We start from the raw sequence: 18,368 nt of genomic DNA, 5'->3' as shown, positions 1-18,368 counted from the left end.
ATTTTCTATTTATCATTAATGTCCAGCTTTAAAAAGAAGCAATCAAGTCAGGAACACAAACATCAGCAGGTAACCCGATGGGCCAAACTTGCAGCATAGGTACAGGAAAAATGAAAATAAACAGTGAACCTCTCACTAACCAGCCAGAGATTGAATGATTATTTGTCTGTGCTAAAACAACATGTAAAAAATAAACTGAGAAAGGAAATCAAAATTAAAAGCTTGTAAACTAATATTGTACTACCTCCAGGAAGAGTATTATTCATAAAGCATTTCTGAATAGGTTTGCTTGATGATCCAGTCTAACCATTAGTCTGGATAGGGTGATGTTAATTGATTCATGATAATTAATTTGTTCTTAAAGCATGAATAGTGCTCTGGGTGCTTAACAAACAATCCAGGTGGCTATAAAGCTGAGGTACCTGCTGTGAGGAGGCTTATGGTCTAATTGTCTAAAAGTAATCTGTTCTAGGATCATGATGCCAAAAAGTGCAATCTTTATCATGCTCCATTTTCATTTTTCTGTTTAGTGGCTCAGAAATGGTGAACAGTTAACCACTCTTTGCCAGATAGATATAGAAGAAATTACAAAATTCTTTTTGTATTCTTCAGGTCATCAGTTTGGGAGTGACTGAGAGCATGACTAGTCATCCTCTATAGTAATATTCAGTGTATGAGAATGGAAGAGGAACAGCAAAGTTCCCTGTTGCTAGTGGAACATGCAATTCTTGATGGTATGTGCATGAGACCTGAAAAATGACCCAGTGCTGACTGTGGTAATGTGAGTGAGCTGAAAATGATCTCTTGTTGTCCTCTCATATGAAGTTGGAGACCTGGAGGATTTTCTGTGAACTAAACATCTACAAAGCCTACATTTGAGAAACCAAAACCAAAACAAACAAAAAAACCCCCATGTTTTGGTGTGGCTCTGGAGTTTGGACTATTGCAGTTTTAAATCTCAGCTGGATGTTGCTGCACTGCCACTGATTTCAGAGCATATATCCACTGATGACTTGAGTGCACATCTCATCTTGGTTTTCTGACTTCAGTAGAAGCATCATATCAAATACTTTGATTGGACTACCAGTATCCATCTCTGTAAAGGGCAGCTCAGGCTGATCAGCTACCCACATACCTCTATGTCTCCCTTCCTGATATGTTGCATCATGAATTACTCTTGCCTCTTCACTCAGTATCCATATCATCAGGTCATATAGATACAGGCCATTACCAGCTCCAGAGTTGGACGCAGTACTCCAGGTGAGGTTTCACCAAGGCAGAGTAGAGGGGCAGAATCACCTCCCTCGACCTGCTGGCCACGCTCCTCTTGATGCAGCCCAGGATGCGGTTGGCCTTCTGGGCCGCAGGAGCGCATTGCCGGCTCATGTTGAGCTTCTTGTCCACCATCACTCCAAAGACCCTCTTCTCAGGGCTGGTCTCTATCCATCCTCCACCCAGCCTGTATTTGTGCCTGGGATTGTGACAATCTACGTGCAGGACCTTAAACCCTCCCTTAAATCTTATTACCTTAAATTATTACCCTCTAGTAAATAAAACTTCTCTTCCCTGTCTCCCATTCTCTTTGGTTTCCTCTGGCAATTTCGATCTCTAAGCAGATTAAACTCCCAAAACATCTTGCATCATACTAAAAACCTAAACTTGAGCATAAGAAACCCTTCTAACATGGACCCTGAACCTTACTACTCCCTCTTTAGTCAGCACAGTAAAATAGTTCAATGCTGTATCCAATGTAAATGTATTTCAGCCAGCTGACCTAAAGCTGGCTTTTTTTCAGTTATTCTCATTTTGGATCATTAACTCAGCTACTACTTCACAAGTTGTCAAACAACTGCTCAAGCAGAAAAAGATCTACAATATGTTTGCAGAGTTAAACATTATTTATTGTTAGCGGGAAGCTGCAAATCAATTCACTTCATTCTCAGCAAAAAAAAACCCCAATGGCAGTGTGTACACCGTCATCTTGAAGTGCTCTTAGTTTTGCACAGGGCTAATTGTCCACCTTGCTTTTCTGCAGGTACATATGTAGGGACTATCTGCTGCTTTCCTGTTGTCCCTCTTGGGTGAAGGAGCTCAGCTGTAGGAAAAAAGCCTGACAACTCTTGGTTCCTATCCTTACAGGCAGTATGGGTGCAATTACACCTGGTTTGCCCATAGACCTCTGAAATACCACAGTAAGAATTGCATGATCCTCAATGCTTTCCAAAATGTCCTGATCCTGAGACACCTGACACCCAGATTCTGGACAACCCAGAGGCTCTCAGAACTGGTGATAATCTGTGTTCATTCCCAGATGGATTTGAGTGATCAGGTAAACATGATGCAGCACTCAACCTTTGATTAGATAACTTTAAAATTCCTAGAACATGAGTACCAAGAGAATTTGCCTGTGCAGCTGTGTGGAAGCAGGCTTTAACCTCTGCCCAGGTACCCTGATTTTCATGAAGCCAGTAGCCATGTGACTACAGGACTCCTCTCCTACTGCTTCCATGGAGCTATGCCTACAAGAAGAAATACATTATTTTTCTTTGCAATCAGATCACATATCCAACTTGCAGAACAGATCCATAGAAAGCTGTGAGCTGAGGAGGAAGTATGTAACGGAGAGATACAGAAAGAATGGCAAAGCAGAAACTGGAGCTTCTCTTCTGCTTCCTGTCTTGGTTCTGGCTAGGATGGAGTAAATTTTCACCTGAGCTGGGAGAAGAACTAGAGCTGGTGGTCCCTGTGCCTGGGGCACACAGCTGGGATAGTTTACTAATTAACCAACAGCTGGGGTAAGTTTACCCAAATTAGCCAAAGGGCTATTCCATACCCTGTGACATCTGCTCAGTATATCAGTGAGGAGGGTGCTGAAGGGAGTCTGCTGTTACTTGGGAGGGAGCTGGGCATCAGGACCCACTGGGAGGTACTGTACTGTAAATTATGTGCTTCAGTGTTTTCTGTTATTGGGTTTGGTTTGTTTGGTTTTCTATCTCTGTTTTGTTTTCTTCTGTTTTTCTCTTAAATTTCTTTTTCATCTCAATCCACAAGTTTTGCTTTCTTTTCTTTACCAATTCTGCTCCCTGTCCCACTGGAGGGTGGGGGGAGTGAGCAAGAGACTGTGTAGCTTGGTCCTGAGCAGGGCTAAACTACTGCCCTAAACTGAGAACACATTAAATTACAGCCTCAAGTGCTTAGATCTGTGGGAGTGATGAGGACAAATAGAGCTTACCACTTACCTGCAAATTGTGTTTGTAGATATCTGCAGTGGGTTTGCTGCATGCCTTCTCTGTTTTGGCTGAAGACCTTTTGCTGTATAAGGGAGTCTTGTTGCTAGCAGAAAGCTGGTCCAGACTTCAGGTCCCAAAAAGCAACTTAAGCCTGTTCTTCTAACAGGCAGATAGAGCAAATCAGAGATTCAAGGGTTGTAAATGAAATTATTCCCTGACAATCCATACTAAAGACTGTAAAAGCCCCACAAGTAACTCTGAGCATGGCAAAATACTTGCTTTCCCTCTTACCATTTGTTTTACACTAGGCGAGGCGGGGATGGGAGAAAAACAATGAAGGGTTCTAGATTTTTGTAAGAAAGGCCCCACAACGAATGGCTTAATAAAACAATTGTTTTAAGAAGGTAGAATAAAAAGACAAATACAGTTAGTGGGCAAAATTAAGTCTTTTAAGATGCTGGGAACATTGCTTTCATGCAACATCAGATGGACCCCAGAAGGATTTTCCCATGGCACACTGCACAGATTCTGCTGGTGGAGAGGTTCCTTCTCCCTCCTGTGCCATGATACATTTTACTTCATGTAACAAACAAAACTATATACCTTCTTTTGATATCATAACATTCACCAGTGCCCAGCACTGGCCAGTGTGGGGCACTCCAGCAGATTTTGTTAGAGCAGGTACTCATATTGACAAATAGGCTGCTTGTAGAGCAGACAGGACTTGCTCAAGATCGCTAACTCCTCAAATACAATGTCTTCTGCAAGCTATTGGAAGATTGTTGTAATGAGATGGAAGTTGCTGCACCGAATCGGAGTAGCTGTCCATCTGCTCTGTTCTTTTCCTTCAACAGAGACAAATAGCACTTTTTCAGAGAGCGATGCACCAAAAAAAAAGGAGATTGAAAAACTTCCCTGTGGTGTTAGAGGAAATCAAAGTGCATTGCCTGAGGCTGTGACTCAGGAGCCTAGAGTGTATGAGGAGAAGGAGAAAGGAATTAGTTTATTCTTTTTTTTTTGCAGTATGGAGCCTGTGCTGGCCTGCTTAGATGTCTGGTTGTAGTGTGTCACCTAATGTCTGTTCTGAGGATGAATGTATTGAAGTCACTCAAGTAATAAAGTCCATATGGCTTAGATTAGATTCACAAGGGACTAGATTCAAAGGTAACTCAACTCCATATTTCTTGCTCTTACTTTAATTAAATTACTCTAACTGGTTTTACCCTTGTTGCTCAAGACTACATATCTTTTTGGTTATATGACACATTAACTTGCCTTTTAATTGGAATTACCTACTTATATTTATGTTTTACCCTTCATGTGCTGGTATTTTTGTTGTTTTTTTTTTTTTCCTTTTTTCTGGGGTATCAATTTGAAGTGGCCTATAGCCAGACTGCTTGGGAGAGTTCGTCAAAAACATCTTCCTAACCCTCAACATGTGTGCATGCGTGCTTATCTTGAATGTGTACTTATTTTAGAGATCTTTTAAGCCGTGAAAACCAGATTGATTAACTCTTGACTTAAATTTGGGATAGTTTTTGGAAAGACTCAACTGAACCATAGTGTAATGCATGGTTATAGTCTTCTAAGACATTAGCTTTCAATTTTAAGAGCATGCTTTGCTTTTCTATTCCTCTTTTCAGAAACTTTAATTGTCTACAAAAACTCTGTCAGTCTGTAACTTAGCATCTGCTATCATTAAATACATACACATTTCATAACAAGACTTCTGAAGTCACCACAGGTCAGATGATAGGTTATACTGCTACTGCTATTTTCACACCACAGTCAGCCTTCTTGTCTGCCAGGAGAATGAAGCAGTCCAGCTTTCACTGGGAAATTTTTTGCAGTCTCAGAATGGCTGCAAACATTCACACAGAGTTCCTGGTCAGAGGCAAATGTTCTTACTCGACTTAGGTCAGTTCTGACCTACCAAGAATCCATGCAAACTCACAATTTAACTCAATTCAGTTTAATTGATTTTTTTTCTCAGCATCAGGAAACTTCACTCAGGAAACAAAATTTCAATATTTTTCTCATGGAGTAGCATCTGACACACACTGGATAGTGCACTGAGGAGATTACAAATTTGTAAGTATGCTATTGATTACAGCTTTAACAATTCATGACAGTAAATCCCATTCCTATTGGATGCCCAAATTTAGGAGGGGTGAAAAGAAAGAAATAGTTAAGCTACCAGACACTTCATCTTTACATTCCCTATAAAGACAGCATGGACATTTTTTTTAAATTATTTTTATATATGCATATATAGAGAGAGAGATCTGTATTTATATAACTGTATGGCAAAAGAACTGCTACCATCACCTGGACTTTTATGATGTACCTTTTTGATTATGGACATTGCTGAAAGTATAGTAAGGCCTGACAGGCACGTGTTTCTTTAGTTCTCAAGCACTTTTACCTTGATAAGGATTTTCCAATCAATGCCTTCCATTATCTGCCAGTAATGTTAATTGAAGATGTATTCACATCAAACACTTCTATCTTATCTGAAGAAGGTGTGTGGAACAGAGTTCCAATACAATAGAAACACTAATATTCTGAGACTGTAATTATATTCACAGTTCATGGGCTGCTAGAATTACTTGGAAGCTAAAGCTATCAAATTCTGCAGTTGTTGTGTCTCTGGATTAGTGATGAAGAGACATTTAATATCAGCTAGCGGATGGGAAATTCCCAAACTCTCAGAGATGGGTTTTATATTATGTAGCTCTCTTTATGAAATAGTAAAGTCTTAAACTTTTCTTAGGAAATTAATATTCATCTGATATGGAGGAAAAAAAAACTGTTCACATACGAGTATGACTCCTTTTCTTAAAGATCAGGACAAAACCACTTTTTGGTCCTCCTTTCTACTTCAGAGGGACAATAAAGGTACAGATGAATTTTTACTCTAATGATGCATATTATCTTATTAAAGTTTTTTTTAGAGTCTTCTTGGTTGGTGCTGTAGGATTCTTACCTTTCTGGCCACATTTCCTGAGCCTGTGCAGTCTCCACACAGCCTTTCTCACCCTACTGACCCTCCAGCAGGGCAGGTATAGCCCAACCCAGCTGTCAATGGCACACTGCTGAGAAATCTCCGAACTTTTCAGCTGTGGGATGTTATCCAGCATGTGGTAGGGCTGCAAAGCGCTTATGCAGCTGCTTGATGCCATGTTCTCAATAGGAAGTGGTGGTCTGAGTTTCTTTCTTTTTTGTTGGGATTGGACGACCTTGAAGGTAGGTCATTTCTTCTATGATGATCTTTATTTGCTCTCTCCCTAGGATGATGACATGGCCTGAGCTTCCCAGGTCAGAAAGGGAAGCAGAAGAGATGTCAAGGATGCTCATCTCCATTTTCCTGCACTCTTACTTTCTCAGATGTAGTCTAGGTCTGGCCATGTCTGGGAGCCAATCAGAGACACCATGCAAAATTATTTGGAAGATAGGACTGAAAATGCTGTTGCTGTTGCAGCTATGATATGATCAATATTCTAACTTGAAAATTCTCATTCCAGTTTCTCCTCTCCACAGAGATCTGAGATTTTTCCAGGGTGCGTCCTTTTGGGCAGCAGGACAATGGGATGGGGACTATGGGAGGCTCCATTTGAGACGGGGAGAAATGGAAACAAAGAAATCGGAAAGATAAACTGTCAGTGGACCGTTTTAAGAGTTGCTGCAACAAAAGTCATGATACACATATGAGCAGAATCTGGCTGCAGGATGTATAGAGAACATTTAGGGAAGAGCCACATCATTTCCATGTTTCCTTCCCCCAGCAGCCTTTGGAAAAGCCTTTCCTGTGTGAGGGATTTCAGTGATGGTCTGTGTAGTGCCACTGTGGGAAATTACAAGCTGCACACAGCTGTGGGAACGTGACCTTGGAGAGGGCAGCTAGGAGGGTTGTTATCTCAGAGAGGGGATCTAGGAGGGTTGTTATTGAGCAGTATGTTGCTGCTATCTGGGAGCCGCTGTTAGCCAGCAGGACACGCACTTGGCAGGCCTTGCTGCACGCGCTGGCCACGCGTGCTTCAACACCTGGTCAGTACTCTGCCACTGAATCTGCTGAGGGTATAAACAGAGGCGGCTCAGAGCACGAGGAGAGAGAAAGGAGTGAGAGCACACTCTGTGAACAACAGGGGACGCCCTGAAGGTGCTGCGCCTGCCTCCCTTCTCTGCTCTGACCCCGCTGATCATCATCCTCCTGCTTGGCGGTGTCTCTGGCTTAGTCGAGGTGATAAGACTCTCATAAAGGGAAAACAATACGCTGCTAACAGCCTATGCTAGGAATTGTAACTGCTTATGCAAGGCTATAATAGAGCAATAAATACTGCTGTGCTTTCAAATATCATATGCTGGGTGAACTTTGTTCATAGGAATCCTACGAACTGGTTACGTTTCCTTTCCCCCCTACAGACTGGAGACTGGCATTGCATGCATCTCCTGTGAAATATGAGTTGTCATCCTACCTGGGTGTGTAGGAATTCCTTTATGACTTTACCCTTGTGAATGTGTGTGACTGTGATATTTTGGAAAGAGGAAAATGAAAGTAGATACAGATCTCCTTTTTTTTTTTTTTATTTTTTTTACTCACATGATTAAATGACTAAGAGCTGGGAGAAAGTCAGAGCTTTCAAGGCTCACTTAAAATAAGAATAAGTTACTGTTTTGTTGCCAGGCAGGAAAAGTTAGGCTGACAGAAACTACTGTAATTAGGCAACTGAGAGAGCTGTAGTTATTAGCACTAATACTGAGTAGTATTATACTTACAGGTAGTACTGAACTCAGAGAGGCCAGCAATAGACCTCAGATTAACCTAAGTGGAACAGACTCAAACACACTAGTGACTCCTGCAGTTCTGTGGGATATTTCAAGTGGCAGCAGTATCTCTTGATTACTAATTACAAATTATAGACATATAAAACTGCAGTTTAAACTGAAGTTACTCATAGTGAAGTAGGGCTGCATTGATTATCTGAGAACTGATGGCCTTCTCCTGCTGGGCAGGTACAACACAGCTAGTAGCAATGCAAACTCCAGCGAAATAAAGTATATCTTAAGATTTCCCTTCTTTACTTACCTTTCTGTAAAAACCTTCCTCTGCAGCTAAAGGACTTATTTTCACAGCATGATAGTCTTACATTTCTGGAGAAAGATGCCCTATATTTGGTTGCTGTCGAAATCAGTACTTCTTGATACACAAGTAATTTGTTATGTACTGTTCTTTTTGTCTAAAGGGATGATCTCAGTAATGTGCGGGTAACAGCCTTGAGACAATTCAGTTTCCATCCTCTTTCTTAAGGATGCCAAAAAGCTGAAAGATTATGTGATGTGTCCATATTTTTGTTGAGGATAAAGACAAACCAGTAACTAACTTGTCCTAACAGCCAAAGGGAAATCACACACTTCTTACTTCCGGCAATTGTTGACTTGAATTAGATTTGAATCAGTGAAATGCCCTAAACACTCCTCTGTGTCTCTTGAACAGTTGTTTCAGATTTATTTCTAATCTTTTAAAAAACAAACTTTATTGAGCAAGGAAATACATGTGCTTATTGGTTGTATAACTCTGTTAAAATTGCTTAGGACAGAGTTTTGATGGGTGGATAAAAACTTAAGGAAGAGAGAGGCTTTTTTATTTTTAGAAATCAGCTCCCCAGTCTCTAACTATAAAGCTAAGAATTTGTCTGAATTAATTTCTAAGGTCTAAGGACCAAAGTAGGAAATATAACTCTGCTGCTTTGATAACCAGGATTGCTTTCAAATCCGTACTCCCTGGTACAAGAGTAGCAGGAGTATGTAGTACAGACCCAAGAGGTCACTCCTTGGAGAACTTGCCCTAAAGCTAACTGAGGAACAGAGACAAGGATGAAGGAGTAACCTTGCACAGCTGAGCTGTAGTTTACTTTGACATGGCTTTGCTGTAAGGGTGCTTATGGCAATGCCACACAGTTACCTGCAAAGATAATAAAGTAATGAAACATGCATTTGCCTTGTTCCACAGCACTTTCTCTTCTACACAGAGGAGAAACTTTGGAGAAAAAACCTCCTTATTTTCTTATCATATTTCATCCATGTTTCATCTTCCTCTCCTGCAAAAGTGATATGAAGTAAAACAGGGCTCTTCAACAAAATATCTAACTTCTCAGGAGCAATAATACCTGCATACTTCAGTCTATATTAGAACTCTATGTTAACTGAATTTTTACAATATTCCTATGAGGAAGTTGAGTATCATTGCCATTTTACAAGTGGCATAAGTCATGCTTAACTTTTTCATGAACTTTGTCACATTTTGCTCTGAAATGGCAAGATGGAGGACTCAGGGACAGGCTGGTCAGCTTCAGCTCGATCCCTTGGAAGGCCGCGGAGCAGCTAATCCTGGAAATCATTTCCAGACACTTGAAGGACAAGAAAATAATCAGGAGTAGTCAGCATGAATTCACCAAGGGGAGGTCATGTTTGACCAACCTGATAAGCTTTTAAGACTGCCTTTGTAGATGAGAGGAAAGCAGCGGGTACTGTCTACGTTGAGTTCAGTAAGACTTTCAACACTGACTCCTGTATGATCCCCATAGAGATGCTGATGAAGAATGGGCTGGATGAGCAGACAGGGAATGGCTGGGCCTGTAGGGTGCTAACCAGCAGTATGAAGTCTAATTGGAGACAGGTAGCTCATGGTGTACCCTAGGGTCAGTTCTGGATCTGATTCTATTTAACATTATGTTCATTTTGTAGGGCTACAGTGGCAGCATCTGCAAGAACCTGCTAGAAGTTTCACCTTTGTCCAGTGGAGTCAGAGGGGTCTAGAGCAAACCTGCTGCTGGCCAGGGCCGAGCCAATTAGTGATGGAATGTTCAGTGATAATGCCTCTGTAATAATGTATTTAAGAAGAGGGGGAAAAAAAAAAAAAGGAAGAAGTGAAGAAACTGAAGCGGGGGCAGAGAGGGGGAGGTGCAAGCAGTGTGGGGGCCTTGCAACCCTCACCCTCTGGCCTTCCCCTGGGCAGCTGTCTGGGCCCAACTCGGTCCAGCCCGGCTGCAAGATCTGAAGAGACAAGACGTGAAGAGAAGATGAGGTGTCTGCCTGAGCCGGTTGTGAAAACTTTCTTGTGAGAGGCATGGCTGCAGATGCCAAGGTCAGTGAAGAAGGAGAGGGAGGAGTAATTTTGCTCCTGGCCAAGATTCCCGTGCAGCCCATGGTGCAGCCCATGGTGAGGCAGGCTGTCCCCCTGCAGCCCATGGAGGCCCACGGAGGAGCAGAGATCCACCTGCAGCCCGTGGAGGACCCCAAGCTGGGGCAGGCGAATGCCTGAAGGAGGCTGTGGCCTGTGGAGGGCTCACTGGGGCAGCCGTTTCCTGAGGGACTGCACTCCGTGGAAAAGGACCTTGCACTGGAGCAGTTCATGAAGGACTGTAGCCCATGGGAGGGACCCCATGATGGAGCACGGAACAAATGTGAAGAGTTCTTCCCCCAAGGAGGAAGGAGTGGTGGAAAGTGACATGATGATGAACTGACCACAACCCCCATTCCCTATTCCCCCCTGTGCCACTCGCGCGAGGGGAAAGGAGGTAGAGATAATTGAAATGAAGTATAAGCCCGGGAAGAGGGATGGGTGGGAGGAAGATTTTTGTTCTCTTTCTCAGTGTCTTGCTTTGGTTTTAATAATAAATAAATAAATTGTTTTCCCCAAGTTGAGCCTGTTTTGCCCGTAGAGTAACTTCAAGGGTCTCTCCCTGTCCTTACCTCAAACCTCAAGCCTTTTTGTTATATTATGTTTCCTCCGTTCCCCTTGGAGGGTAGGGGGAATGAGTGAGAGACTGCATAGCTTGGTCCTGACTGGGGCTAAACTACAACAAACATAGAATCATAGAATGGTTAGGGTTGGAAGGGACCTTCAAAGGTCATCTAGTCCAACCCCCCTGCAAGGGGCAGGGACATCCCTGACTAGATCAGGTTGCTCAGAGCCTCATCCAGCCTGGCCTTGAACGTTTCCAGGGATGGGACCTCCACCACCTTTCTGGGCAACCTGTTCCAGTGTTCTATAACTCGCATTGTAAAAAATTTTTTCCTAATATCCAATCTAAATCTACCCCCCTCTATTTTAAAACCATTATCCCTCGTCCTATTACAACAGGCCATACTAAACAGCCTTTCCCCATCTTTCTTGTAGGCCCCCTTGAGGTACTGGAAGACCGCTATCAGGTCTCCCCGGAGCCTCCTCTTCTGCAGGCTGAACAGCCCCAACTCTCTCAGCCTGTCCTCATAAGAGAGGTGCTCCAGCCCTTTTATCATCTTCGTGGCCCTCCTCTGGACCTTCTCCAACTGGTCCATGTCCTTCTTGTGTTGGGGGCTCCAGAACTGGACACAGTACTCCAGGTGGGGTCTTCATTAATGATCTGGATGATGACACAGAGTATACCCTCAGCAAGTCTGCAAATGACACAAAAGTGGGAGACATGGCGAATACATCAGAAGGTTGTGCTGCCATCCAGAGTGACCTCAACATGCTGGAGAAATGGACTGACAAGAACCTCATGAAGTTCAACAAAGGGAAATGCAAAGTTCTGCATCTGGGAAATGCTGGGAGCTGACTGGCTGGAAATCAACTTTGCAGAAAAGGACCTGAGGGTCCTAGTGGACACCCAGTTGACCACAAACCGGAAACATGCTCTTGCAGCAAAGAAGGCTAGTGGTATCCTGAGCTGCATTAGGGCTACATGGGTTTTGTCAACAGATCAAGGGAAGTGATCCTTCCCCTTTGCTCAGCACTGGTGAGGCCACACTTGAAAGGTTGGATCCAATCCTGGGCTGCCCAGTACAAGAGATATGAGCATACCATTAACAATTCAGCAAAAGGCCACAAAGACAAGTAAGGGATTGAAAAATCTCACCTATGAGGAAAGGTATAGAGAGATTAGAAGGCTCACAGGGATCTTATCAATGTATATAAATACCTGAAGGAAAGGTACAATGAAGATGAGGACAGGCTCTTTTCAGTGGTGCTCAGCAACAGGACAAGAAGCAATGAGCACAAAGTGAAACACAGGAGGTGTTTTTTTTTACTGTGAGGTTAACAGAGCACTGGCATAGGTTGGCCCAGGGAGGTCGTGGAGTCTTTATCCTCCCTCCTTAGAGATATTCAAAAGCCATCTGGTTATGGTCCTGGACAACTGGCTCTAGGTGGCCCCACTTGAACAGGGCAGTTGGACAAAATTACCTCCAGAGTTCCATTCCAACCTCAACCATTCTGTGACTCTGAGAATTCAAACTCAAAAGCAGGAAGAAAGAGACATAGCCTAAAGGAAGGAATTCAGTGCTGTTGCTTCAGTTGTTTACTTGTATAAAGTTGATTTTACATATTACAAAAACAAGGCTGTATGCTTATCCAGATAATAGGAAAAAAACAGACATGATAAAATCACCAAGATGTGGTAAATACAGTTATATTGTTTATTATTTGTGCATTTTAAAATAAAATTGTTTTCCTGTTGTACTATTAAAAAAAACAGGGAATGAGACAATTCTGATGCCCAGTTTAACTATGTATATGATGTCACCTTCCTTTGAAGTTGGCATGATACCTTCTCCCTATACCTACTCTTTCTTCAAAATTAATGGCAGCCTGAAGCTACAAAATTTCTAATACTTACATAGAGGAAATTGGCAGTTAATGTCTACCAAAATAATTCAGAAATCCTAGCAGTGAGTCCATTGACAAATTTAAAATAATAAAAAAAAATCATTTTTTTCTGCCTGAAGAAGTTCCCAGCAAGCATTTGCTCTGTGCTGAATGGAGCATTTTGAAAGCAACAGTACTTATTGTGAAGTAGTTTTTCTAAATGCTCCTTATTTGAGTAGATGAAGAAAGGAATAAAATATTTTTCAACAAAGAAAGTATTGAAGTAAAGAATAAAATATTAGCCTTCCTCAAAAGTTTACAGTTGTCTTCCATCACCTTATATTTCAAAACCCAATACTTTTGGAAATTACTAATAACATTGTAAAAACAAGTACAAGCATTTTAGATTCTTTCTCTGCAAAGACCATAAGAGATCTGAACAGCTGTGGAGTGTGATGTGCTGTGGGGCCAGGAGGGTGAGCATCTGCACGAGGGGGATCACACTTCCTAAGAGAATATGAAATAGTTTTCTCTAGGTAATGAACATGTGACAGGGGTCTCTGTATGTTTTAACAGATCACCATTTGCACTTGTTTGCTTTGTTGCTCTCTACTAGCAGAGGTTGCTAAGTATCATCAGTATGTTGTTGCTGCAAGAACGCATATTGAATTACAGAAATAAATTTGTGAAAGAGGCTTCATGGATCCCAGCAAAGGGGAAGTCACGCAAAAATGCCAGGAGGCCTGCATGGATGAACAAGGAGCTCCTGGACCAACTGGAAACCAAAAAGAAAGCCTACAGAAAGTGGAAGCAAAGACAGGTAGCCTGGGAGGAATACACAGAAATTGTCTGAGCAACCAGGGATCAGGTTAGGAATGCTAAAGCCCTGATAGAATTAAATCTGGCCAGGGACATCAAGGGCAGCAATAAAAGCTTCTATAGGTACATAGGGGATAAAAGGAGAATGTGAGGCTTTTCAAAATGAAATGGGAAACCTGGTTAGCCAGGATATGGAGAAGGCTGAGGTACTTAATGACCTTTTTACCTTGGTCTTCACCAGCAAGGGCTCTAGCCACATCACACAAGTCATAGAAGGCAAAGGCAGGGACTGGGAGAATGAAGAATTACCCACTGTAGCAGAACAGGTTCAAGATCATCTAAGGAACCTGAAGGTGCACAAGTCTATGGGACCTGATGAGATGCATCCATGGGTTCTGAGGGAACTGGCGGATGAAGTAGCCAAGCCGCTATACATCATATTTAAGAAGTTGTGGCAGGCTGGTGAGGTTCCTACTGACTGGAAAAGGGAAAATAAAACCCATATTTTTAAGAAGGGGAACAAGGAAGACCCGAGGAACTACAGGCTGGTTCGTCTCACCTCTATTCCTGGCAAGATCATGGAGCAGATCCTCCTGGAAACTATGCTAAGGCACATGGAAAGTAAGGAGGTGATTGATGATAGTCAACATGGCTTCACTAAGGGCAAATCATGCCTGACCAGTTTGGTGGCCTTCTGTGATGGCATTACAATGTTGATGGATAAGGGACAAACAACTGATGTAATCTACCTGGGCTTGTGCAAAGCGTTTGACACTTTCCCACACAATATCCTTTCTGAACTGGAGAGACATGAATTTGACAGACAAACTATTTGGTGGATAAGAAATTGGCTGGATGGCCACAATCAAAAAGTTGTGGTCAATGACTCAATGTCCAAGTTGAGATTGGTGACAACTGGCATTCCTCACTGTTTGATATGGGGGCAGGTGCTGTTTAACATTTGTTGATGACATGGACAGTGGGATTGAGTACACTCTCATCAAATTCACCAAAGACACCAAGCTATATGGTGCAGTTGACACACTGGAAGGGAGGGATGCCATCCAGAGGCACCTTGACAGGCTGGAAAGGTTAGCCCATGCCAACCTCATGAAGTTCAACCAGGCCAAGTGCAAGGTCCTGCACATGGGGTGGGGCAATCCCAAGCACAAATACAGGCTGGGCAGAGAGTGGATTGAGAGAATCATTGAGGAGAAGGACTTGAAGGTACTGGTGGATGAGAAGCTTAACATGAGCCAGCAATGCACGCTTGCAGCCCAGAAAGCCAAGAACATCTTGAGCTGCATCGTAAGAAGCATGGCCGGCAGGTTGAGGGAGGTGATTCTGCCCCTCTACTCTACTCTTGTGAGACCCCACCTGGAGTACTGCATCCAGCTCTGGAGCCTCCAACACAAGAAGGACATGGACCTGTTGGAGTGAGTCCAGAGGAGGACCATGAAGATGATCAGAGGGCTGGAGCACCTCTCCTGTGAGGACAGGCTGAGAGAGTTGGGGCTGTTCATCTTGCAGATGAGAAGGCTCTGGGGAGACCTTATAGTGGCCTTCCAGTGCCTAAAGGGGGCTTAGAAAGATGGATAGAAGCTTTTTAGCAGTTGTTTTCGTAGGAGAAGGGGTAATTGTCTTAAAATAGAAGAAGGTAGATTTAGACTAGACATAAGGAAAAAATTTTTTGCAATGAGGGTCGTGGAACACTGGAACAGGTTGCCCGGAGAGGTGGCAGCCCATCCCTGGAAATGTTTAAGGCCAGACTGGATGGAACTCTGAGCAACCTGATCAAGTTGAAGATGTCCCTGCCCCTTGCAGGTGGGTTGGACTAGATGACCTTTAAAGGTCCCTTCCAACCCTAACCATTCTGTGATTCTATGGTCTAAAGCAGGATGAAGTATACTGTAAAGCTCTTTCAGAGCTGTTTATCTAATCTAAACTGATCATTTAAAGACTGCTGTCAAAAAAGATATCCACAGTTTTTGCAGTCAGCCAGCTCTGATGCCTTAGCAGTCAGAAAGCTCTTAATAATGTTCATCCTGTTACAACTGGAAACAAGTTCTTCTTCTGAGTTCATCCTCCAGAAGCCATGTTGGCTCCTTTGATCACCATTTATGATAGCATCTTAGGTAATTAATTATCGTATTGACTACAACATTCCATATTCTTTTTCCTATATAAGCTCATTCTTCCAAATTTTTAACTGAAATGAACTAAACTTTTGTTGAAGTTGTATTTTAGAGATCATTTATTCTTATAGTTCTTCTCCAAAATCTTAATTTTTTTCCAGAGTTATTGGCATCTCTTTCCTTATGTTTTTCTATTAAGGAACATTTTTCAGGTTTTTCTTTGAAATCATAGGGTCTTAAATTTAGACTTTCTTTTTAAAAAAAGAAGCAAAACTGAGTCTGTCAGAAAACCAAACAATTCTGAGGGATTTGACTTCAAGAAAAATGCCAAATATCATGAAGCTGGTGATTAAAATTGCAAGAGCTGGCAGCATGACAATTGCGGGTGATGAATATGCATGCCAAGGCTTTCCAGACATAGTAATTAACAGATTGAGGTGCCTGAATGCTGCATGCAACAAATTTAGAAATAAGGGTAATTCTTTGGCTTTATGCTTTGTTCTATACTGAATATCTTACTGTACCTCAGAAAACACACAGGAGTCACAGCTGAAAGCCACAGAAGATAAATGATAGAGCAGGCTGATTTGAGTAGCACACCGCCTTCAGCAGATGTGTACAATGTGAGCTCATGTATAAAGGATGTGATTTTTCTAACAGAAAGGAAGGCATTTTAGATGTCATTGTGCATGGATATGGTTCATCTTAGCACTGTCTCCTCATATTCACAGAAGACTCACAGTGCTCACACCCAGTTGATGTCTGTATTTGATTCTCTGCACTTCAACACATGACAATCATGTTGCATACATGCACCGTATTGCAAAAGCTGCAGCCTGGACATCTCAGGCTAGAAGCAGTTCACCTCCCATTACTAGGTTCCTGCCCTGTGGTTTCACTCTCCTCATGGCTGCTGCTTTTAGTTAGGCTAGAGGCATGGTTATATGGAAGGTATCTTCCATAATGAGAACACAAGAAATGCCCTGAATGGCCAGGGCAGTGGTCTGGCTAGACCAGTATGCTGCCAGGGTATGAAATTTTGGGAGAGGATGTGAGCCTGCTCAATTCCTTTCCCCTCACACTTGAACAGGATGAACTGTTGTGCTGGGGATGATAAAGCTGCTTTCCTGTCTATTCCTGCCTTCCTTCTGTGCATGGAGCCATAGTCCATGAATTTTTCTAGACCTTTTTTAGACCTCCTGTTGATATCTGCCTTCACAACCTCCACTGGCAGCAAATTCACTACCCAGTCAGTAAAGAAGTGCTTATTTTTTAATCTGCTTAAATCAACTTCCAGTTTCAGTGTGTCCTGCTTGTTATAGTGGATGGTGAATAACAAATATGCATCCACTACTGTTTCTCTGATGAAACAAAAATCTGATATCCTAGTATAAAATGCACATTTAGCTTGACACTGATTCTAGAAACAGCAGAAACGGAAGAAATAGAAAAGGAATTTGGGGAAAAATCTAGATGAATTAGTGTAAAGTAGGCACAGTTAAGTTCAAGCAGATATAGAGTTATGAGAGATAGCAGGAAATACATGGAGAATTAGATGCTGCACAGGAAGCTGGGCAGAGATTATGTTGATGGCCAGGCAGGGGAAAATTATATATCTGCTTCAACTGCAGACAATTTTCCATTAATATCCTGCCACCTGCATTCCACTGACTGCTTCCAGGTTTTGGTATCAATGGATGCATTGAAATATGCATCAGAGAGAGCTTATGCTATCTCAGAGACATGCTGCACCCTGCATAAATTTGCCTTTGAGCACAAACTGAGAAAGGGACAAACAAGTTAATGGTCCTTTCTGTTTAGGCTTGCCTTTCAGCATTTTAACTGGACCATGCTGCAGGTGACATTGTGTATCCTCAACCACATCAAGATCCTGAGTTATTTTTTACTTACGGGAGAAGGATGTTTTTTTAATTCAAAATATTAAAAGTTTAGAGTCCAATTATTTTTGGCAAAGAAGACTGATGGTAAATGAGTTGTGTCTGTCAACTGTCAAATTAACAGTCTCCTAGATCTTGTTCTTTTTGAAGACACGTTAATATAAAGACAAGAAGAAAACAGAAAAAAAACCCCAAAACCTACAGAGTCATATTTTAGTCAAGCAAAGTCATGGAGAAGATTCAAACAGCTTGGTGTGTTTGATTGAATAAATGAAATTGGCAGATGAAAGAAGATACAGAAGCTTTTGATCCCTTTCATGTTTTTTTTTTTTTTTGCTGAGGGGTTGAGAATTAGAATGTAAGATCATTTCAATGTACCTTTGTCTTTGCTTTGAGCAGAGATTAGTTCCTATAGTAGGGACAACCAGAGCAAAATGCCACCTGATCTTTAACATCAATATGGAGGCAAATGGGAGTGTAAATATGCCAGAGAAATGCACATTAGATTTTCATCAGCTCTTTCATTTGAAAATGAGCACAAAATGTCACTTGCAAGGATGCTGTGAAGAAATCAAGAAACTCATAGTGTTGTCTATGGCCATTAGATAGTCAACTGAGGTGTGACTGAAAGGCAGTTCTTTTTTTAAGATAAGAATGA

The sequence above is a fragment of the Chlamydotis macqueenii genome, chromosome 1 (genome assembly GCF_036417535.1).
Source record: "Chlamydotis macqueenii isolate bChlMac1 chromosome 1, bChlMac1.mat, whole genome shotgun sequence".
Lineage (NCBI taxonomy): Eukaryota > Metazoa > Chordata > Aves > Otidiformes > Otididae > Chlamydotis > Chlamydotis macqueenii.
The sequence above is the reverse complement of the archived record's forward strand: the minus strand, read 5'-3'. Positions refer to the sequence as shown.